General features: G+C 29.5%; 1 protein-coding gene across 2 annotated transcripts in view; it reads right to left on the bottom strand.

Moving 5' to 3' along the window:
• Window positions 1-24629, bottom strand: part of SPR (Sex peptide receptor) — a gene marked incomplete in the record, with an annotated part of 538241 nt that overhangs the window by 447463 nt on the left and 66149 nt on the right. For both annotated transcript variants that reach the window (XM_067045511.1, XM_067045510.1), the window contains 1 exon segment: window positions 15128-15178.

The raw sequence follows: 24629 nt of genomic DNA on the forward strand, positions 1-24629 counted from the left end.
TCAACTCCGTATGTCCAGATGGGCCTTATTATTGTCATGTAGATCAGTCTTTTGTAATGAGTTGGAAGTTTAGACCGTTTGTCTAGTAAGTGCTTTAATAGTCTTAATAAATATAAAATTAATTCATAGTCACACTACCTCTATTTACATATTATTATTATTCATTTTATTTATTCCTTATTTTTTTTTCTTCTCTCTTCCCTTTTTCAAATTAACTTGTTTCTTTTTACTATTATAAGACAATTGTTTGTTTTATTTAAATGCACCAATATCATTATTTTTTGTTATTAATTTTACTTTCCTCTTTTATTAAGAAGCATTCTCATCTTTTTAATTTTTTTTCTTTTAATAAGAACATTATATATAGTTAGGGGTGTCATTTGTATGACTATACCGCCTCATAATCATTTGTTAAAAAATATATATATAATATAACGGTTATATCAACCATGTAAGGCCCACTAGGGCGATCTGGTATAAAATAAAATATATAAAAATTAGGAACCGGAAGAAAATAATACTTCAAGAAAACTTTCAATGCTACACTTAAGCTAAAATTAAAATACTGTCATAAAAAGAAGGAGAGCTATGAGGGAAGACATTACAGATGCTTTAACAATACGCCAATCGGGACCAATAGAAAGGATTGAATATTCCGAGTCCCTTTGCCAAAGAACAATACTGTTCATCACTGGTTCAACAATGAAATGAATCAAACTCTGATTGAAAATTCCTCAGCTCCAATGGAATGAAGTGGTCGTTGAATATTTGGTGGTTTGCGATCATAAACTCGAAACAGAGTTAGAACATAATATCTTTGGTATAAATTACAATTTAATTTAACTGCCATAATACAGTTATGTGATTTGAAACAATGTTTTGTAATTTAAATTCCTTATATGAAAACGTATCACGTCCCTGAAAAGCCGCATCAACTTAAAATCGATTGTATGAGAATTACACATGATAAGACAGATTATTTCATTATGAAAATAAAAGCAATTTTCGATTGTGGTTGATTTATTTGTGAAAAAAGGACTACTTTTTTCTATCTACACCTTTTTTCAAAAAATGATTTATCTTTAGTTTTCTGGGCTTACATTCGGAATACTGTGATATTTAGAGTCTTAATGTGTAATGAGAGTAATTACGGGCCAACTGCCAATAGACCTACGAATCCAGATTGCCATCGCCAAGTAGAATCGACGACATTGTTTTATCCGAATGGCAGAGGAGGTGGGATAACTGTGCAACTGGAAGACTGACTCACGAGTTCCTCCCAGATGTCAGAAAAGGGGTCAAAAATGAGTGGGTTGAGACAGACCACTAGATGGTGCAGCTTCTTACAGGGCATGGCAACATCAATTCAAAGTTACACTTTTTCTAAAAAAGGGATGACCCTAACTGTAACTGCAGAGCCGTGGAAGATGTAAAACATATTATTTTTGACTGCTCTATGTACACTTGTGCCAGACTGGCTTTAGCAGGTGAGTTCTCCTTGCTTGATTGGCCACCTAGGTCCCTAGTAGAACTAGAGACGATTCTCGATATGATTGGGGCCTTCAAAAAGTTTGCAAAGAAGGTGTTCGAAATAAAAAGCTGCTTGCCAAGTGATTAATATAACACTGATAATATGTAAATATAATGTATGTTATAATTATACGTTTATAGATGTACCAATTATGTATATAGAGTAGACCTATGTATGTAACAATAATATGACCTATATAGGTAACAGTTGTATGTATATATAGTGGACCCACTTGAGTGAAGGTAGGAAGTTACTGGAGCCCTGTATATTGGGAACAGCTGTCCAGTTGCAGGCAACCCACTAGCTGTAGTTAAAATTAGTGCCCCATTGTTATAGAGATTAAGCAATGCCTCACTTCGGTTCAGAGATATTTGGGCCAATGTAAGTGCAGGCCTGAGCACTTGGGAACTTTGCTTCCTGTGATGCAGGAGGCTTGGTGACCGAGTCTTTTCTTAACGGAATATTAAAATGTTAGGAAGTTGAGAACGTACCGCTGGTATAGGGTTACCCTAAGGTATAGTGGAAGGAAAGAAGGATGAGAGAGAGACAGAGGACCGGACGAGGGCAGTAAACTCGAGAATTTTGAAGTAGATTTTGAACAGGAATGGAGCGGAGGCGATCCGAAAAATTTGCAGTTACCCTTAAGCGAGGCTGTACAAGGAACAAACAGCCAGAGGGCACAGCAAGGCGTTATTCAAGCGTTCCCCGGATACTATAGTATAATAGTATTAAGAGCATGCCATGTGATTGTTTTTTTGTAACGTTTAGAAAATTTTAGGGTCGTTTTCCTTACCTTTAAGTATTTTTTAAAAAGTTTTTTGTCCTCCAATTATAGCCATTGCTGGTTGTGGATTGTTGGACTGGGTCAGCCATTGTTGAGTGCAGAACCTCGGAGAGAGCTGCGTATCGTTAGGAAGAGTTTCCCTAAGACCAGGTATTCTGGACTTCTTAATACGAGATCACGCCATGTATTTTTTATAAAATAAAATTGAATTGCCCCAATACTGAAATATATTTTTTCTTTCTTAGCTCTGTTGATATACCCCTATGAAAGCTCGACAATAATAAATACTAGAGTCATATCCCTACTGAGTAGGAGAAAAAATAATTCTCTTTATTTAGCAGACATATTTTTGAACTATTTTTCGATATATTAGTTGTTAAAAGGCCAAAATATTTTCAATAATAATCTTCATTATTTATTTTTTGAATGATAAAAGCGCTGTACTAGCGTAAGTCAAATCTCTATGAACATGAACTCGAATATCGCAGTTGAATCTTCAACATCGCCTGTATTGAGTGTTTGAGTTTAAAATAAATTGATTTTTGCACGGTTTATAAATTTTTCTTCATATGTTTATTGAGTACTCGTATTAACCCCGCAGTTGTTCTTTATAATTTAATCTAACAAAAGAAAGTATGATACAAAGTAGACAATTATCTAAAAACTGAATTTTACGACGATAATAATAATAATAAAGTCGAAATTTATTTTTTGATTTAGCCACCAATAAAATTAAAATTTGTTCAAAATTTTCTCTTACTAAATTACAAATGTATGTACTCTCCCTACTATTGCAATTAAGTTAATACCTTCACCACCACCCAATGAAATGAATCAGAGAAGCGAAATTGAGGAAGTGGGATACCTTCCGTGGGAGTAGAAGAATCTAAGCTTCCGATGGAATCAGGTGACAGAGGAACCTAACCAGGTTAGTGTCGCACCTGAGGCGTTAATGAAGCTAAAAGCCATCACCTTAACATCCGACCTTCCTGTCAAAGGTTGTGTCATCGAATTATAGAGCAGTAACGTGAATGAAAATACTTTAGTTAAAAGCATCCCGAATGGTGATATTTAATTTAATTAAACTAGGCATTAATTAATTTAGGATATAATTATGAAAAACTATATTCCATTATTTATATAAATATGCCAGATAAATTTCTTATAAAATTTCTAGAAAGAATTCAGATAAAATTCTTTTGTTTTGTTTTTTTATGTAAAAAAAGTTTAATCATCTCTTCCTATTAAAGCATTGCATTGTAGTAAAATAGCAACTCGAGTAAAATACCAATGTGTTCAAAATAATTTATTTTATCTACTTAATTCCATTTCATTTGTCTTAGTTGACAACTTATTTATCTAACGTTTAATTGCTATCCATTTCTAAAACCCTCCTTTAAGGTTGGAATTGTAGTAACCCAGAGAACTTTTGTAAATAATTATATTAAAGTTCAAGGAACGGCCAAATTTTCCACTCAAGTCCTGCACTTCTGTAGCTATTGCTCTCATTGATCCTCAACTGACTCTATGACGCGGTTGAGAGAGAAGCACTGGGATCTTCGGAAGTCCTGCTTTTCTCTTCACAAGTGTCGTGACAAGCTTGGTCCGGAGTTTCTCAGGCTAAATGTAAATACGGTAAATAGGAATGAATATATTTAAAATGTTATTTTACTTGAAGTTTATTTTTTTTTTTGGTTCAAATTTAATTTATATCTCACTAAATATGGCGTGAGTGTACTCTCTGATATTACACAATAAATATTAAAATAAATTAATTAATTCATCATTATTTACGACGTGCTTATAATATTTTGCTATAATTATTATTATATTTTTAATTTTATATATGCTTATTTTCCCTTTCTATCGTTAATTTTTCTTTCAATTTTATTTGACATGTATATATAGCATGATTGAGAATTTACAGTATTACTATACTTAAACTTTTTTGTTAACTGCTGTTTACTTGATTCATCTACCAATGATCATTAGCTATGTGATTTTAATATTTTATATTATGAGTATTATTGTGCATTTTATTTTAGATATATTTGCTTAATTGTATTTTAGTTATTATTTTTTTAGTTCAATTTAATATGTAAATATGGCATGATTGATTACTGAAGGTTCTCATGACCATTGTATTATATTCAATAAAAGATAAAGGTGAAAAATGAAGAATCTACTGAGAAGTATGAAATCCACACTATACTCTATACACTATACTCTAAATAATTAACAAAATTATAAAAAGATGAGTTAAATATTGCCATACCTCAGTTGTTTTCAACCTTTTCATCTCTCCCCCTCCCCCTGTTTAGTATAGAAAATTATTCTCCCAACTTGTCATAAAATAATGTGCTGTGCCAAATTCCGTAAATTTTTTTAAAAATTTAATTTCATAAATACTCACCCGTATTGTAATATATCGAATAGGTTATAAAATAATATACCATATAATGTATAGATATACATCAATAAGTACTTTTTTTATGTAATTGTTTTAAATGCGATAAAAAAAATCTTATAAAATTACAACAAGTAAAATACGTAATTAATAATTAATGATAATAATTTATAATTAACTACTTAATGTTTTACTTAATATTTTATTTTAATGGCTTGTTTTCTTTTTCAGAACATATTTATCATATTCTTAGATCAATAGAGATCACTGTTCTCATTTCTTTTTAATCATGAAACGAGATAGCTACTTTGCTTTTGAAACAGCTATCCTATAAAAACCAGTTTCACATGAGTAAGATGTTGCAAATGGTTATTAAATTTTCTAAAGATTTTTTTGTTGAGAATTAACTTATATTCCTCATTGTAAGCATTTAAGTTCGGTTAAAGGAAGAATCATACATATCAAATTATATTCTATTAGCCTATAGCAAAGGTGTATGAAGCGAGTGTGAAGGTATATGAAATCCAAGAAAGCCAAATGAGCTGGTATAATTTGCCTTTTTTTTTTTTTTTTTTTTTTTTTTATGGCAAGGAGATACCCTAAAGTAAGACGTAATCATTAGAGAGGACAGGCAAATCACGAAAAGATCATTTTGCAAGATTTAATTATTTTACCGCAGCTTAAGTTGTGATATTGTGTGAGCCCCCCAGAAAAAAAACATTATATTTTAAAAAAAATAAAAATTAGTGTTTCTTTCCAGAGACATCTTGATAAAATTCTTATATACTTAAGAAGAAAAAAGTATAGGTATCATACAAACCGATTATTGGGACCAGATATTTCTCAAATGCGTTGAAATCATATTTTATTTATTCAAATAAAAATCATATAATTGATTTTTGGACTCAAGTGACGGTATATTACATCTTGTTAGTAGTAATTCGAGGTTGATATTAGTAAAAATATTATTACACGATACTCTAATTTATGATATAATAATAATAATAAAAGTAAACGATGTGCATTTAATGAGGACTTCGAAAAAACAAACTCATTAAAAGAAAAGTTCGCTATTCCGCGGATCAAGTGACCATTCTCTACGAGGATCTTGTTGGGGTCAGAGGTCAAGATTCTGCTAATCCCCTTATTCCGCACAGAAAACTTATTTATTTTCTTCTGCCCCTGTTTTATGAAAAAAAAAATATTACATGGGCGGGAATAAATTTTTATATAAAAGTTACTAAATGAAATTTCCAATAATAACATTATTACGATTGAATCGTTTAATTCAGAAACCCTCTAACAGATATTTTTTGAACTTGGCGTTTATTTCGGAATCGGTATCTCATACTTTTATGCAAAATTCCCATCATCTACCATACCTGTTTATTACTTTTCAATTTTCAATTAAAATAAGTTTTCTGCAATAAATCATAATTGCGTTCTGTTGTCATAAAAAGCATATCTTGTTTCTCAGTCAGGATCTCTCTACAAATTCTAACATATAATTCTCCACTTTTATTTTATTTTTTTATTTGATTGTAAAAACAAACAGGTTGTATATACAAAATAAAAAATATGTAAAAAAAAATAAGTTCCCATTCCCTTCCCCTTTATTCTTTAATTATCCAGATATACTTGACCATTACACGAGCTTACAAATTAAAATACATAATCCATTAGAGAAATAGAATTTCATTTGACAGATTTTTTTTTATTTATAAAACATGATGTAGTTATTTTTAACTATTCAACATTTTTACTTCTTGGGAAGATTTTTGCAGGCGAGTAAACTTTTCTAACTTGTCAAATCGTATTATCAGATCTCAAATAATCTGTTAATACAAAAGTTCCAAGACTTTCAAGTTGAGCTTGAAGCAGAAACACATCGTGGAGATTTTAGCTCGTATATGTGCATTTTACTGAAATTTATTACTAAGTCGCGTGTAAAATTGCTTCCAGGCATTGTGTGTAAAGTTTTGTACCATGGTTTACATGAACGTTGATGATCTACATATATATTCTAATGCCAATGCTTCGAGGGTGAGGCGTACCAATATAAGTTTATACATTCAAGTTCAAGGAAAGGATCAATTCGACAAAGATGCAAAGGTTACAGAGAGTCTTATTTTCTTATTCCGAGACCGATCATAATGGTGGTACTTAAAGTAAAATATATTGTCGCATTTTTTATGTTCTGTTGAAGCGATGCAAAAATAAAGAGTGACATTCAGTCGAACAGATTGCAAAGAACATCTGCTAAATTTGAGAATCTTAAACAATTAAATGGTTAACTTAATCACTAAAGGTATTTAGACTATCCCCTGTAACAATAAAATAAACTTGAATACGTAACTGGAGAGGGATTTCCTCCGGTCGATAAGAAAAGACTTGGGAGTTGAAAAACAAAATTAGCAATTTAAATCTGAGTCCCCTAAAATGCAAAAAGGAATTACCCAGCTCCAATCTGATATGATAAATGTTTTAACAACTTCTGGCCTCTGGAAGATAACCGTCGAGTAATTTTAATTTGAAAATAGTATTGTAAGAACTATACACCAAGAAATTATACTTCAGGAATTTTAAGTGAGTTTAAAATTTTCAAGAGTTATAAAACAATATTATAATAAGAACGTTGAGAATAGCTAGGGACAAATTATTATCTTATATAGAAGAAAATCTATAACTGTAACTCATTGATTCATTGTTAATTATTCATTATATTTTGATTTGACACTTTGCTTCTCATTTCTTTTAAAACAGTTAAAACATAGTTTTAAAATATGCGATTTCAAAAAGCCTGTAAGTCATTACATATAATTGTAAACAACAAAAGAAATAATTTGAGTTTTTATCCAAAACACAGGACAAGAAATTAGCTTACTGCTATATAATATAGAACCATAATGTTTAATCTCTTAAACAATTCAAAATTATTACCACTTTTATTAACATATTTTTACATCCTTGAATAATTTATAAACTTTCGCAGCGCATGGAACAAAAGTTTCTTAACCGATAATTAGTTATAAACGAGATATTACTGGAATAAACCGTGGGGTTGTTTTTTCCTACCCATCTGCCAATTAAGGATGGTTTGTCAGAAAATTATTTTATGCTAAATCCTCCACCAGGCCAACATTTAATACTATTCGGAACATTGTTTAAATAGGGGAATGTACATTTTTGAGAGAAAATGCAATAATCTACTCAATCAGCTGATATTGGAGTTACAGCTGACAGTAACTCACCCCGTTAGTTAACGATCATTCCTCATTTAACTCAAAATATCACATAAATATATGCAAAGAAAAAGCTACACATTAAATACAACAAAAGAAAGAAAGAGTACTCATACATAAGAAAAGAAAAACTAAAAAGAAATTCATAAAAAACACTCTCTGTAACAATAAAAACAAGCAACAAACAATTTTCTTCAACAACATTCTTCAGAAGAAAATTTTGTCTCTCTGATTGTAATCATGCTGAATGGGTCCTTGTATCTCTCCAGCTCTTTTCCACGGTTTGTCGCTACTTTCTTTTAACAGTGTCTCGATTTAAATGTGGCTCATCAAATCACGGACACAAAAGTTTTGCCTTGCCATCCATTTTTTCTTCTCCCTCTCTATTCAGTACCTAACTTTAAAAAAAAAAAAATTGCCAAATTCTTCCAAAATTCTGACTTCCAAAATCTTCTCTGGTATCATCGCGCCTACCCTATCATTCCCCACCCTCAGGAGTCTGTAGCAACTATATTTCTTTCCTTCGAATTTTATATCCCATTGCCCCGTTTTGTTTTTTACATACTCTATCACTTTATCGAATAGGTCGCACCCTATAATTACTTGACAGTCCCTAGGCATCTTTCCCGTTACATGTTGTCCTTAAGCCCCTCACTTATTCAATCTCATTGCCACCTCCTCCTTAATGCTACAGGGCCCACCCATAGTAATTAATTGACGGCTACACAGCCTGACCTGTTGTGTCCCCTCTCCACCATACAACCGCTCCAATGCCCCTCACCACACGATCGTACTCTAGCTACCGGTGTACCCCCCACTAAGTAGTTTATGACTCCCTTCATTCGCATTAAAGGTATACCGCCATGCTTCTCTTGTACATGGTCATTCCTCAATGTGCGGCTGTCCCTCTTTGAGCATCCTCCTCAAACCTCTGCCAATAATCCCGCTTCCGTTTCTCGGATTATCAGCGTCTTCTTCCGTATCTGATACTCCTGATGCTTCTGAAGATTCGCTGTGTGAAACACTGTTAAATGCCTAACCTTCCCGCAGCCATGACACTTGACACTTGTGATACAACTCAATCTTTAGCACCATAGGTAGGAATTGCATCCGATCCTGTACCTGGATTGTCTCCATCTTCTTGCTGATTTTATCTGCGATTCCGCTGTAACGTGCCTGGATTCCCGCTGCATACTGCCCACCAAAATCGGTTTCTACATTTCCCTGATCATAATGCATATGTTCTCCTCTGGGGCCCACCATCTACTCGATCAGCTGATATTGGAGTACAAATCTGAGTATATACATATACATATACACAGTGTATATACATATACAACTGATCCATAAAGGAAGAATGACTTATTTATATTTCTCAATATTTAGTTTACTATAATATTTGTTATGGCTTATTGTGGGGAGAAAGAAGACTCGAATATTCATTTGTCACAAGTTGTGATAAGGAAGATTTATTAATAATATTTTCATCAGTATTAAAAAAATGAGACTCGACAATGATTAGGACACAATAGTGAAAAGAAGATGGAGAGAATTCCGAAACCGGAAATTAAAAGGTTAGGAAATGCTACTAAAATAAGATTCTAAATTTATAAATACTCGACACATAAGGAAAACGAAGCACAAAATTCAAGGTTAGGTAGTTCTGATGATTTAATATACTGTATGGGTTTGAATTGACATAAAAAATCTAAATTTGTGACTTCCAAAGAGAACCAGGGTTTTAATTTATTCCTGAATGATTCTGAAATTTGCATTAATTTTTCATTCAATCTCAGAAAATTTCTGCTACATGAAAAATAACACTGTAACAGTATTTAAATAAGGGGAATTCTCTCATCTCCTCCCCATTTTATTATATTAGTTTAAATTAAACGTTTCGACTTTTCGTATTGTCCATTAGTTCAAATGTAAGAGTTCTTCTCCAAGAGTTCCAGTTCTTCGAATTCCTTGTTTATTCTAACAATCTAGGCAATAATTATGCTTTTTTTTAAAATTAATTGATTTGAAATTTTTAAAACAGAGCAAATAAGAAAACTATGCAAAAAAAAAAATTCAAAAAACTAATGCGAGTATAAAATTATAAAAACTACAATAAAATTTTTAAAAAAAGGAAAAAATTAAAAATCAATAAAAACTACAGTGACGTCGGTTTGAATCCTTCTACTGGGATGTTTATTTCACGGCAGTCGCCCGGAATGAAAACATGAAATTATTAATGGTAGTTTACTTATGCTATATAATTGCAATAAGGTTGGAATTTAAAAAAAAATGCTTCTAAGTGATTTTTTCAAAAAAATTAAGAATACCGAAAAAAAGAATAAACATTTTACCCAGGAACTATTCATCTCCTTTTAAATTTTAAGACAATGACATTCTCAATAATTTGAAAATATAGAAGAAATATTGTGAAAAAAAGGATACATTGTTAATGTAGGATTCATTTTTTTATATTATTAAAAGCTGATTATTATTATCAAATTTCTAAATGTTTTGACCATATAAAAATGTATCGTGCAAGTTCTCACCGGATCCTGTTCATTTGTTATTAACTTCTATAATAACATTAAAACCACAAATTCCTGAACACCCTAGATGCCCATTTAAAAGTTAATTAATTGTCTTCGGATGCCAGTTTGTTCATTACAATTTGAACCGAAATCAGTAAGAAAAGACAGGGACAGACCCGATATTTTATTTTGTGCTATCTATTAATATATAATAAAAATTTGTAATAAATAATTAATTGAAATAATGTTTTATTATTCAGCAATTTACCACGGTATTGTTTGTAGTATTGTAACCTAAGATTGAGAAACCTTATTCTAATTCTACAAAATTATATTCTACTATTGGTACCAAATACCCGGACCTTAGACAAGCAGAACTGCTTTAGCCAAGAGTTTATGTTTATCTACTAAGGAGTTAAGAAATTTATCTACAACAGAACGAAAACATCTTAGACCAAAACATAAACAAGAAAGATATAAGAGCGGAACGGTTGGCTGCAGGAAGAACAAGGAAATCTGATAAATCAGGAATATTTCATCCTAACATATTGAGGAGATGGAGGGCTTTAAATGTGGTTTGAATTGACTTTGTGGCGTCTGAAGCACTGTGAAATCTAAAACATCGCTTTATTCTTGGTTTTAGTCCAATACACTACTATAAATATAAATATAAATAGTAAAACTGAACTACTATACAAGTAACTTTTATGTTAGAGAATTTCAAATTTGATGAGTGCATTAAATTATTTATTCATTATTCTGAATTTTTAATGAAAAAATTTATATTTTTCGGAATGTATGAGTTTTATATTCTTGTTATTTGTTTCATGAATGGCAATATCAATATTGGTCTATTGTCATGTTTATCAACAATAAATAATCTCATAAGAGTTAAATTTTAACTACACATACTAGTGAATTTATTTTTATATGCTATGTTAATAGCATCATAACATATAAAACTATAATTTACAGATAAATTAATTTAGTTTTCATAACTTCAAAGTGTTACAAAAACCTAGGGATTGAAGAATCCTTAATGCTATGATCCATTCATTAGCTCATCAAAACGCTCTTATACTCTTTCCATAATAATCACTTACAATTTTTATAACATATATTTAACACTTATTTATTTATATTTATAATTTTTATAACATATATTTAACACAGGAAAAATTTAAATTTTTTAAATGAACTGCACAGGCTTTTGATAAAGAGGTTGGTTTATTAACTTTTGATGAAAAAAAAAAACCTCATTTTTTCAGAGTATATTAAAAAGAACCTTTTTGACTTATATTCTTTTACCGTTCTCTCAAGATATATGAAGCATTATTTTATTTTTAGTTCATTGATACTATTACTACTTATTATTTTTTTATATATAATGTCATTGATAAAATAGATATAAGATAAAATCAATATTATAATAATTAAAGTTGAAATGAAATCATAAGTCTACAATCTAGTTTGGTTTTCTTCTCCAAAATGCATAATAATACCTAATAAATAATCATTTAGCTTATAATTGGAATTAATTTTAGTTATTAGGACATTTTTGTACTAGACCGTTTTTTTTTTATTACTTGTAATTATATCAACTTCTTTCGAGTTCGCAGTGGTCCTGAGTTCTCGAATATCTATCCGATCGAGGCAGGGATTCCCCAAGGCAGTGTCTTGGGTCCTTTCCTCTGCTAACATTCCCATCACTCCTGATAAGTTCCTGGCAACATTTGCTGACGATGCAGTCATTCTATCCTCCCATCCTGATCCTGTAACAGCCTCATCCAATCTCCAAACTCACCCTACTCTAATTGAGCAATGGTGCAATCAGTGGCGGATAAAAGTTAATGAATCGAAATGCACCCGTGCGTCTTTCACCCTCCATCGCAGCTTCTGTCCACCTATTATTTTTAATAAAATTCTTTTACCCAGATCCAACTAAGTGCGATATCTTGGTTTCATACTAAACAAAAGACTCACCTGGAACCAACATATTAGACTCAAAAGACAAGAGCTAAACAGACGACTTTACCGACTACTCAGGAGGACCTCTAATCTCTCAATAGAAAACAAATTACTAATTCATAAGACTATCCTCAGGCCTATCTGGATCTACGGACTTTGAGGAACAGCTAAACATCAAACGTATCCAATCCTTTTAATCCAAAATCCCTAGAACCATAGTTAACGCACCCTATTATGTTTCCAGCAGAACACTACCCCATGACCTTCATATCCCTTTTGTCCTTGACCTTATACCAATCAAATTTCAAAATTCCATATAAACCTTTCTAACTATTCTAATCCTTTGGTTCAATCCTTATCTAGTTATACCCATCCCTACAATCCAGCTCGAAGGTTGACACGGCAGTGGCCAGGAGACATTGTAAAATAAAATGGACAATCGGAGTTCTGGTAATGGCCAGATTCTCCACTCAAGTTGAGTGTGAGCGGCTTTAGCGCACTTGCTCAGCCTCCACTGGCTTATTACCAGTGTTACGGCGAGAGGGATGCGCTAGGATCTCAAGAGTGCAGCTCTACCCCTCGTAAGTGGGGGATAGAGTGAGCTCAGGGATCCTCAGGTCTATAGTGTAAATAGATTATTTTTATTTATTTATTTATTTTTTTCATGCACATAGTTTAATTATGTTCATTTTTGTTTATCTTTCTATTGTAATATATTTTAAGAGAGATGTAGATAGTTGACCGTAATACCTATTGCCTACAACAGTGTGGAAGATTGCAATATCTATCATAATAAATAAAGTTTTTTAATTAGTGAAAATTATATCAAAATTGATTTTTAAGTTCCATATTGTTTTTTCGTATACAGTTCCTTGTATCTTATTATTCTTCAGTTACATTGAATTACTGCAAATATATCGAAGAATCGAGAAAAATGTTTTATCTTAGACGGTCACGGTTCTGATACTGAACCGTGACCGTTCTGATACTTTAAGAACTTCAAGCAGAAAAAAGTATACAAAAATCATTTTCAATCCAATTTCGGGCTCTTTAAGAAGAGATTGCTCGGCTTTTCCTTCAGATTAATATCAGTCCATGAAATTCCTGAAATCACTTTAGCAATCTCCCATTTGTCGATCAGAAAACGGTTCCTTCATTTGAATCCGCCTCGTAATCCTTCGAAATTACTTCTGTCCTGGTATAGATAGGGCCCTTATCAATACAAATGTGGTATTATAGGGGTTTATCTACAATGGTATTTGATAAAATTTATCTTAATTTGTAAGGGATTGCTTAATAAATCAACCGAACGGATAGAGAAAATAAGGGAGCACAAGTCAATATACAAAGAAAAAAAATTTAAATGAGCAGATGAAACCATTCTTTTTCAAATCTTGATTATATTATACATATTACTATATTATTTTATTGCAATCCTCAACCAGGGTTGTCGAACACGTTATTTTATTATTTGTAAAATACATTTTACTATTACTAATGAATTTTTAAAATACATTGTGTTATTACTAACAAAATTTTAAAGTATCTTTTATTATTACTAATGAAATTTTAAAATACATTTTATTATTGCTAATGGAATTTTAAAATCCATTGTATTATTACTAATAAAATTTTTAAATATATTTTATTATTACTAACGAAATTTCGAAATACATTTTATTATAACTAATGAAATTTTAAAATATATTTTTTATTAGAGTACTAGGAATGGGTAGTTTCTCAACACGCCTGTAACACTCCACTTTAACTGAGATCAAATTTACAAATATACTGTATTATAATGAACAGTTGTAAATAGCAATAAATAAATAAAAATATATTTTATTATTACCAACGAAATTTTAAAATACATTTTATTACAACTAAAAAATTATTTAACAAAATCTTTCATTCATAAAAACAACATCTCATATCAATTGATACATACATCTATTAATATCTAAATATAAATTGATTAAATTTTAAATTAAAAAAAAATCAACATCTTTAAAAATATATTATTTTGTTCCTTTAAAAAATCCAGGAATAATTCGGAGTAAAAAAAACAATAGAATTTTTCCGTTTCTTCATTTATGTGTTTTCTCAAAGGTGAAACATTTTACCCGAATACCATTCACCTACGAGAGATATTTATTTCATCATTAAATAAATAAATAATTATTTAAATATTATTCATTAAATGATCTGCATTATAAATGCTAAACCTAACTTATTAAATATCACTGCAACACACCAATGTCTACTATATCCTAAGGGTCAAAATTTATGAGAATTGTAATAAACTTTGATTACTTAGTAATGAGAGTAATTAAATTTTGGAAGATTAACAAAACATGATAATTTTGATAATTAACTAATGGAAGTTAGTGCAATTTTTTTATTTAGTTTCACGACTACTAAATATTAATATTACTTTAAAAATTCATATTATAAATCTACTCAAACATTTTTGACTTGCATCAATATCACCAGTTTGCAAGATCATTTTTATGGACTGTGGTTAAACATCAAAGACATATTACCGACAAAGTAAAAGACCAATATAGCATTTTTTCTATATCACAAATTTTCATTTATGTGGTAAAAAAATTATACAAATAGGTTAGAATAAATAAATATCTAAAAAAAAAATAAAATAATTCTTACTTATTCATCTGAAAATGTAGTCAGCGAGGTCTTTAATTTAACATCAGTGACCTGAAATAATTCATACATTTTTTTTTTAATCAAACCATAAAAATATTATTGATTACAAAACAATTCATATGTATAATTAATAAAAATATTCAAGTCAACAAAGAGGTTGTAGAGGATATGGAGAGGAGGGGAACAAACATTTGACATAGGAATTGGTTTAGAGGACATAGGATGGACCCACCCATGCCCAGTCCGTAACATATTGGGATTTTTTCGGTTTTCTGTTTTATCTCGAAAACAGTACATCGCAAAGAAAAAGCTTTCTATCTAAAATTATTGGTAACAATTTCTTTAATAATATGTATGTTATTTTGTATTGTATTTGGTATAATTTTCGAGATATTTGCGGTCTAAAATTGATCATTTACGGAAAAATTTATTTTCAACTCACCCTACAAACATTTTTGTAGTTAAATCTGTTTAAATAAAGATATATTGTTGTCTTCAGTTGTTTTACCAAGAGTTAAAAGCAGTTACAGACCAATGCATTTTTTTTTTTTTTTTAAATGTATACTTTTAACCCATTTATTTTCAAATGGTTTAAATTTATTGTGATTTGATATTGTCAGCTGAATTTCGTTATTTTTACTAAACAGTTATTTATTTATTATCGTTATTTTCCACAGAAACTAGTATGTTTACAAGTAATTACTTCATCTTGCTTTGTATACTGTCGTCGATCGGGATGCCAAAACCGAGTTGTAGCTAGGACCTCTTTGCTATCTTGTATCCATTAACTCACTGGGAAGGGTGTCCCTGTGTTCCCAGCATAGGTATGGCAAGGCAGCTGTGGCTAACTAACACAAAGACATTTGTCATATTGGAATAGTTAAAACATTGATAGATAGCAATCTAGTATTTTTAACTTCGTATATTCTGTATGTTCATAAAATAAATAAATAAAAGAATAATATATTTTTATATTATGGTTTTTCTTAATCCACGGTTTACACGCACGTTTTAAGTTCTTATTATTGTTGTATAGTCGTATATCGCTATTTACAAGTGAATGTTAATCAGCATTTGTTTTATCTGGATTGCATTGTTCTGGTCTCTTAACAAAAATCATTCTAATGTTTAAACATTTAAATTTATAACTTAAAAATTATTAATATTCATTTCTCATCCAAATTATCGAATAAGTGTTATTTATCAACGTAATGCGTTAATTGACCATTTAAAACATCTATTTCTAAACATCTACATATTTCAAAGAAATCTCCAGGATTGTAAAGCTAGCTAGCGGGTAAGTGCAACTATCTAGATTTAATTTCAATTGTCAATAATTGATCATTTATGAACACTTGATAGTTTAATTTTTAGTTGTTTTTTTAATATTTCAATTTTTTTTATTTAATTTTTAAATAATTCATAATAACAGAATGGTTTTATTCCTTAAGAAATTTTCTAATTAATAATTTTTGGTTTATTTTTACGAAACACAGTGAGTGAATTTAAAAATTTAATTTTATAATACCTAATGACAATAACTTAATATTATGATAGCTTAAGCAAATAATTAAAACATAACTCGTTTATTATAAATGAGAGAATAAAATTAATAGAGTGAAAGTAAATAGAGTTCAAAGGAAACAGTGGCAGAAAAGGAAGAAAACTGGCCTTAGTTTAAATCAGTATTCATTTTAAATTCAGAGTGAAAATATTTCTTAAATTATGCAAATCATTTTTTTTATTTATAAGGAATAAAGGATTAAATCGTAAAAAAAGTATTACCACTAGTTCCGAGAAGAAGGTTTAGTTTGCAAACTTCAAGAGGAAATTTTTTTATTTTATTTATCGATTTTTCCAACTATTTTAAAATATGTAAAAGTTAATTTGGTGTTAGTTATACAATGGCCTGATAGAGACTGTTGATAATATACCCAATTAGTAAATATCGATAAATAAATTTTAAAAATTTCGTCTTGAAGTTTGGAAACTTAACCTTCTTCATGGAACTAGAGGTAATACATTTTTACGATTTAATCCTTTATTTGTTATAAATAACAAAAAAATTATTTGCATAATTTAAGAAATATTTTCACTCTGAATTTCAAATTAATACTGATTCTAACTAAGGCCAGTTTTCTTCCTTTTCTACCGCTGTTTCCTTTTACCTCATTTTCTTTTAATCCACACACCGTGAATTAAAAAAAAAAAACTATTGCTAAAGGCGATAGTTAAAAATTTATCACTCCCTGAGGGTGCATAAGCCTATCATTCCGGATTTTTCAAAATGGCCGCCGAATATTTTTAAGTTTATAGTCAGCAACCCTTAATATATTACTAGTAGCTTGATTATTTAACTTAGTAAAATTTAAAGGATTAAATTGCGTAAATTTTGATATGTATGACTAGTTGGGTATGTGGGTATATTTCATCTTCGATTTTCAATGGAAACGTAATGTTACCAGATTACGGTGCCCAGTTATAGTTTGTGGACAGTACATTTTCATTTATATCAAGAAACCCATGTAAAAGCAAATAATTTCTCTTATTTTCTATATCATTGAGTTTTTGTTACTTTGTTTCTGCTGGTCCAGACACAGTATTTTTAACGGTTAACACACATTTTATAAAAAAAAAAGATAAATAAATAAATTTAAAAAAAATTCAAATCTTTACCAAGAATACACAAAAGGAACAGTAAATGTTCTTTAAAAGTAGTTATTGAACCATTTTAGTAAAAAAAAAAAAAGCTTTATATTATTCTAGAAAAAAATACAATTTTCCCTTATTTTTTATTCAATGCACAGTATCTTGAACATTACTGATCGTACGATAAAAAGTAAATCTTTTTTTTTTTTTTTTAAGTAGAGTAAATTTGCTAATATTTGTGCCTTAAGGAAACTCATTACGTACAATATTTTCCGAAATGCAGTTCCTGGAACACTATTTTATTCCAAAGAACTGGGAAATATTTGTTAATATATTTCTGCAAATAACTTGAAAATTACTATTACTACACTTACTTCATGGTAAATTTAACGTGCTTTAAATGGAGCCCTAATAGAACAGTTTATTTCCGATATTTACGGTGATACAGTTTTTCAAACACTAAAATAGTTGTTTTTTTAATTTTATTTTTTCAAAAATGTTAATTATTAATTAATTATAACATTACCTAGTGAAGTATAATCAATCTTAGATATTTTTATTCCTACAGTCTTACTTATAAGTATTATCTCATAGTTTAGGAATTTTGCTGCATAAATTTAAAATGAGTCATATTTTGGTGAACGTTGGATATCTCTGGAACTATTGGACGTTGAGACGTCAATTACGGCTCAAACTGACGCTAGAAAAGCCCATCATAATTTAGTTTATAGTAAAAATCTTCTTAAGAGTAGTATTTTCCAAAGTAATTACAAAAATAAATTTACATAGTGTTTATTTCTCGTTGTTTTGTAAAATTAAAATCTAGAAAAATATTAAACTTAAAGAGTTCTATTAGGGCTGAATTTGAGGCTCGTCTAATACACTATAAAGTAGTTTATAATGATTATTTTGCTTAGAATAGTAGTTTTCATGATATTGCTGAAATGATGTTTCTCGATTATTTAGCAAAAACTAGAATTTGATAAAACTGTATGTCGGGTGTTATTTAACATAAAGAATTGTATTAGGGCCAAATTGAATATCAACAGATGCTTTATTAATTAGTCTCTAATAATATTTCAGCTACTTTCAATACTTAAGGAAATATTGGTAATAAACCTAAAAATATTTAGCGGCCACTTCGAAAAATTTGTGATAGTAGGACCCTCTGGAAATTTAAAAAAACACATTTGCCGTATTTTTCAGACATTATACATAAGAATCTTTTAAAATAAATTAATTTACACTTAATGCTGGGTACTGCTACATTGTATGTTATTTTTACTGGACTAATACAGAGAATTAGCGTCCTTTGCCTTCGGTTTGATAATAAAAACCTATCATCATGCCGCCATGTTAATGTGCCTTAAATATTTTAATTGTTATTTATTTTTAAATCTGATGGAGCGTTACGATAAATAAGAAAATTTTTTAATTTATTACATATTAATATCCATAACACTGTGTTTTCAAAAGTTTCAGAAGAGAAAAGGGAATGAAGTAGATATAAAAGTATCTATTTTGAACCTGATATTTTAAAAAGCTTGCCTTGTTTCAAATGAGCAGGAAAAAAATTAATCACACTGAAAAGAAGGTTGGAATTCTTTTAAGAACGTAGGACTCATGTTTTTTAGCGAACACAAAGGATCGAGATTAAACAAACCCAGTGAAAGGCATGTTTGCTCAATGCTTTAAAGTTGGCTTAAAAATACATCTTTTATTTGGAATACTTCCCAGGAATCATTCATGCTTTTGGGATTGTGTAAGCTGATAAAAAGACATAATCAAGCAAAGAAAAAAAGTTAAATATTAGGTTTTACAGACTAAATATAGAGATGATAAATACATTAACAATAATGTTTATTTACAGCTATTCTAAAGTTTAATAATTCTCGAAATTAGGTGTTCCTAAAATATGGATACTACAAGCATGTTTAATATATTTTTTTGTTAGTTCAAAGTTAGCAGTGAAGAAAATCAAAATAACTAAAACTACATAGATAAATATGATTATTATATAAGTTATACAAACTGAAGGGATGTTTTAAGGGAAAAAATAGGGTAAATTCATAAAAAATGAATACTAAAAAAAACAAACGAAAAGTTAAGAAATCTTAATGATAATTGTAATAAAATATCGGCTTTGTATTAAAATGTTCATACAATAATTTAACGTCTTCATTTAACAATTCTATTTATTAAAAATTATAAGCGGTGCATAATATTTATTTTATTTAATGGTTAAGATGGTAACCACAAATTCCATTCCATAAAACACTCCTGGTATTGCTAAGAATGTTGAAACCTAAGATCCATCACCACCAAATGTCTATATGGACTATAGTTTCATGTCACATCAAATATCAATAATTATTAATTAATCCATTACAATAACTATTGAAAGTAAACTGAACTATGGAAATGAATGCTTGTTTCATTTGTTTTCAATATGTCAATTAATTATGCTCCATTGGTTTTTAGTCAGCCTAGACTTACTAAACATTAATTAATTAAAACAAAATATAAAACTTTTTCTAACAGTGTCTTGTTGATACCAAACCCGATTAAAATCAAACACGTACTTATTTTTTAAATAAATGAATGAATTATAATATGTTTGATGAAAATTTATTGACATTTTACTAGTAAATAATCAAAATAAAAATGATTAATTATATTTTTTCATTCTTTTAATCATCTACTTTAACTATGTAAAACCAATTGTGGGGACACATTTTAATATTTATGAAAGATGAAATAAATCATCTTATTGAAAAATAATTCGATTTTATTCGATAATTCGAATTTGAAAAAAAAAAACATATAAAAAATTCTCGATTTTCGGGTGTCTTCTTCTATTTAAAATTAAACTAATTAAAAATTTCTTTTCCACTTGTTTCTCTAATTTCTTATGTTTCTCTTGTCTAGGTTTCAGATTTTATTTCATCCGATCTCTAGAACTACATGGATAAATTCTAGAAACTTTTCTCTATAAAATTCTCGTAGTGTCTAATTTGAGTTAGTTTTGAAAAGTCGTTTAACAGCCTGGTCATCAACGCCCGTTGGTTGTTGGTTTTGGTAAGGCCTAGTTGTTCCACATAGTCACAGCTTCGGTATGGTGTACCATTGGGTGGGACTCATTTCAGTGAGATTTGAAATATTATCTACTTATAATTTGCTTAAGGGTGGGGAAAGGATGATGAAAAGCAGATAAGTAACTATTCTAATTTTGAAAATAAGGCAAGATAAATAGATAATTATAATAATTAAAGGCTGATCATTAAGTTAGTCTTATGGACGAATTTAATGACTCTTTCTATTACAGATTCATCATTCCTCAACGCCATTGGAACATTTGTTGGTATCCCTAGCTGGTTCAGAGTTAATTTGTAGTGATTACATTCTTCAAAAATGTGTTTGACGGTCAGATTACTATGACATTTCGAACATTTTGGAGGGGCCTCTCCTGTTATGAAGTGGGTGTGTGTCAATCGGGTATGTCCTATTCTGAGTCGGCTGATCACAACTTCTTCGTGGCGTCTACTTCGGGTTGATGTAATCCAGTACTTCACATCTTTCTTTATAGATTTCAACTTACTGGGTGGACTTTCATCCCACATTGGTTTCGGGTTTTTATGATTTCATCCGATCTCTAGAGCTACATGGATAAATTCAACAAACTTTTCTTTACTCATAGTATCTAATTTGGATTTATTATTTTATACTTTTTTTTAGGTACCTTATAATTTTAGTCTGTATCCATTATCATATATTAAAACAATATTGTATATCTTTTGCCTATTTTATTTACATTAGTAGGCTCTAAATGTCCTTAGAGGCTGGTGAGCAGTGAAACAAAAATGGTTTAAAATGTATATAAAATCAGTACATTTGCGCAAGCAAAAAATAACAGGTCATACATAAATTTTAAGATCATTTAAAAAGTTTAAATTAAATAAAAGTAAGAATTATAGATTAAAGAAAAAAATTATTTGTATCATATATTAATTATTTCAATTAATTAAAAACTATATATTTTGTTATGGTATGTTAAATTATGTCGCCAAATTGTCCCAAAATTAGATTTTCTGGTATGTAAAAGAGGGGTCATATATCAATTTCTAAAGTTAATTGAATCCTAGTGCATAGCAGATCATCAGATCAGTATAATTCAAATGTATATTATTTATTATAATATAATACACATTGAAACACTAACAAAATGTTAACTGCACAATGTGCAATTATAAAAGTGGCTTGTAAGGCGATTGCATTCATTGAGCAATACTGCTGAAAGAGAAGGACCTAACTTTTCTCAAGTCCTACTGAGGTGATTACCTCGCCTCAATAATAAGTCCGTGCTTTATTATCTGCTTCTAAATTTTCCCTACTTTTTGTCTCCAACAAAAGAAAAATCTTTAAGAATATGATAATAGTCTTTATAGTTTCTTTTCCAAGTAGAAGTTTTAATAAAAAAATCTTTCTATCAGACTACAAAACTTTATTGTATCTTTTAAAACATTATGAGCTCTTTTAACTAAATCAATTAAGTTTGTAACTAATCCCTCTTTCCATTGTTCTTCGCAAATCCGTGTTTTATATTATAATTTTATATATCTCAAGAAATGGGCGCAATAATTTTTACATCCCAATAGGTACGAATGCAACTTTACTGTATAACTAGAAGTTTGAATATAAATTCGTTTCAGCTCCATATATTATTAAACAATATATTCACACTTAGTTGAAGCTGGCAGTGGAAAACCGAGAATCATGCCTGTGGTGGCAAGGGTGCCTTTAGTTGACACGTAATAATTTTGTAAGCATAATGCGCGATGAAAGAGGGAAGTGAAGCGTTCCAGCTAGCCTAGCGTGGAACCCGTACATAATATTCTTTCCGTACAATTTGACAAAGCCATACCCATAGACATGAGGATTTGACACACTATATGTAGTGAAAATGCTTATTAGGGATGGCTTTTCTAGAGATTTATTTACATATTAACGGTTTTTGCATCTAATTTTCATAAGATACACAGTAGGGAAAATTATTATTTTTTTTCAAAGAATTAAATGATTTTATAAAGTATTATCTTTACTGGCCTTCAGGTGCTAATTTTTACAAAATTCGGTTTTAAGATGTTAAAACAGTTCAATACTGAATATCATCTGTGGTCAATAATATTAAACATAGCCAAAAAGGTAAACAATACTTCCAGTAAAAAATAAAATTACATATTGCTTATTATTATTTTTGAAATATAGTAGAGAAACACATTATTCGTAATTTTTGTTGCATTAATACAACGTCTTTTCATTAAAAAAAAAAAGATAATTATCAGTCTGGATACATTTTAATAAATATTTTTTGCTTATTGTTTGGAATATATCACTATATATTTTTTCCCAATTATTTCAATTTAGAGTTGTTGTTGTTTTTTTTTTTTACAATTATATTATTATTTTTTCTTTTCTTTTCTTTCTTTATATTATTATTTTTTCTTTTCTTTTCTTTCTTTATATTATTATTTTTTCTTTTCTTTTCTTTCTTTATATTATTATTTTTTCTTTTCTTTTCTTTCTTTATATTATTATTTCTTTCTTTTAAACCTTGTAAAAACGGAAGCTGTGCATACGTATCAACTAAATAATAAATCTTTTATGTTATATATATGTGGACGAAAATACATTTCGTGTTATAAGGAAATGTGGCGAACACGAAGTTATTTCATTTTAACATGCTCAAATAGCTGAGTTGGAACCTTTCATATATAAAGATATTAATATATTCGTTTTATTCAATGTCATACAGGAATTTAATATCAGTATTTTATACTCCACTGGATCCAAACGCGTCCGTTTATAAAGGTGAAAGATTGAGCCGAATGGCAGGCACTTAACTAACTTGAAAGAAGGGTCCTGGAGCATCGTCCCTTCTTGATGTCCTGGGTCGATCCTTTCCGAGAACTTTTCAACTGAGGTAATCCCACGGAAACATTAGGGTCTACGAGACCTTTCTATCATTTCAATTTTATTTTCAAACGTAGGTTCGATGGTCTTAATGAAGATAAAACAAATGAATTAGTACGATGATTTTTTTTCATATTTATTCATTGTAATAAATAACACAAGTAAATGTACTTTATAACTAACCAGGTATGTCAGTGATTCAGGCTGAGATTATCCATCAAAAATACTCCGAGGAGAATTCAATATTATCGAGTTCTATGACCACTTAAATTCAAAACATCAGAGGAATATCAGTAATCACTCTTCAAAACTAATGATTTAGTATCAGTATGTAGTTTACCATGAATGTTTTAGCATATTTTCAGTAAAAACGTAAAAAAAAAAAAAAAATACGTTCAGTGCTCTTTTAATCCCCTGTTCATATTTCAGAATCCCTCTAAATCTCCCCATAGTTTCTTCTCTAGTAAAAGCGTGTTTACGTTCATTTAATTCTGGACCAGGGCCAAAATTTCCCTTTTGTTCTGGACCTTCATTGGAGCTACTTTGATCAATACTTGTTTATCATCATTACGCTTAGCCTAATAAATTGTGAAAAACGATAAATAGTTTATATTTATTGTTTAAAATAATATTATAGGATTTATTCAAATAACAGTGGCTAGTTGCAGGAGGAAAAGAGTTGTGGGCAAATTAGCTTCCAACAAATTAGTTTAAAATTATTAATAAATTTGATTTTGTCTATGTATTTATTTATTGCTAAGTACAACTGTACATTATAATACATTTAGTAAATTTGATCTCAGTTAAAGTGGAGTGTTATAGGCGTGTAGAGAAACTACCCATTGGTAGCACTCTAATGACGTTTTACATTATCAGGTCTCGT

This window comes from Halyomorpha halys, unplaced genomic scaffold (assembly GCF_000696795.3).
Source record: "Halyomorpha halys isolate HHAL.00 unplaced genomic scaffold, Hhal_1.1 Scaffold48.1, whole genome shotgun sequence".
Taxonomy (NCBI): Eukaryota; Metazoa; Arthropoda; class Insecta; order Hemiptera; family Pentatomidae; genus Halyomorpha; species Halyomorpha halys.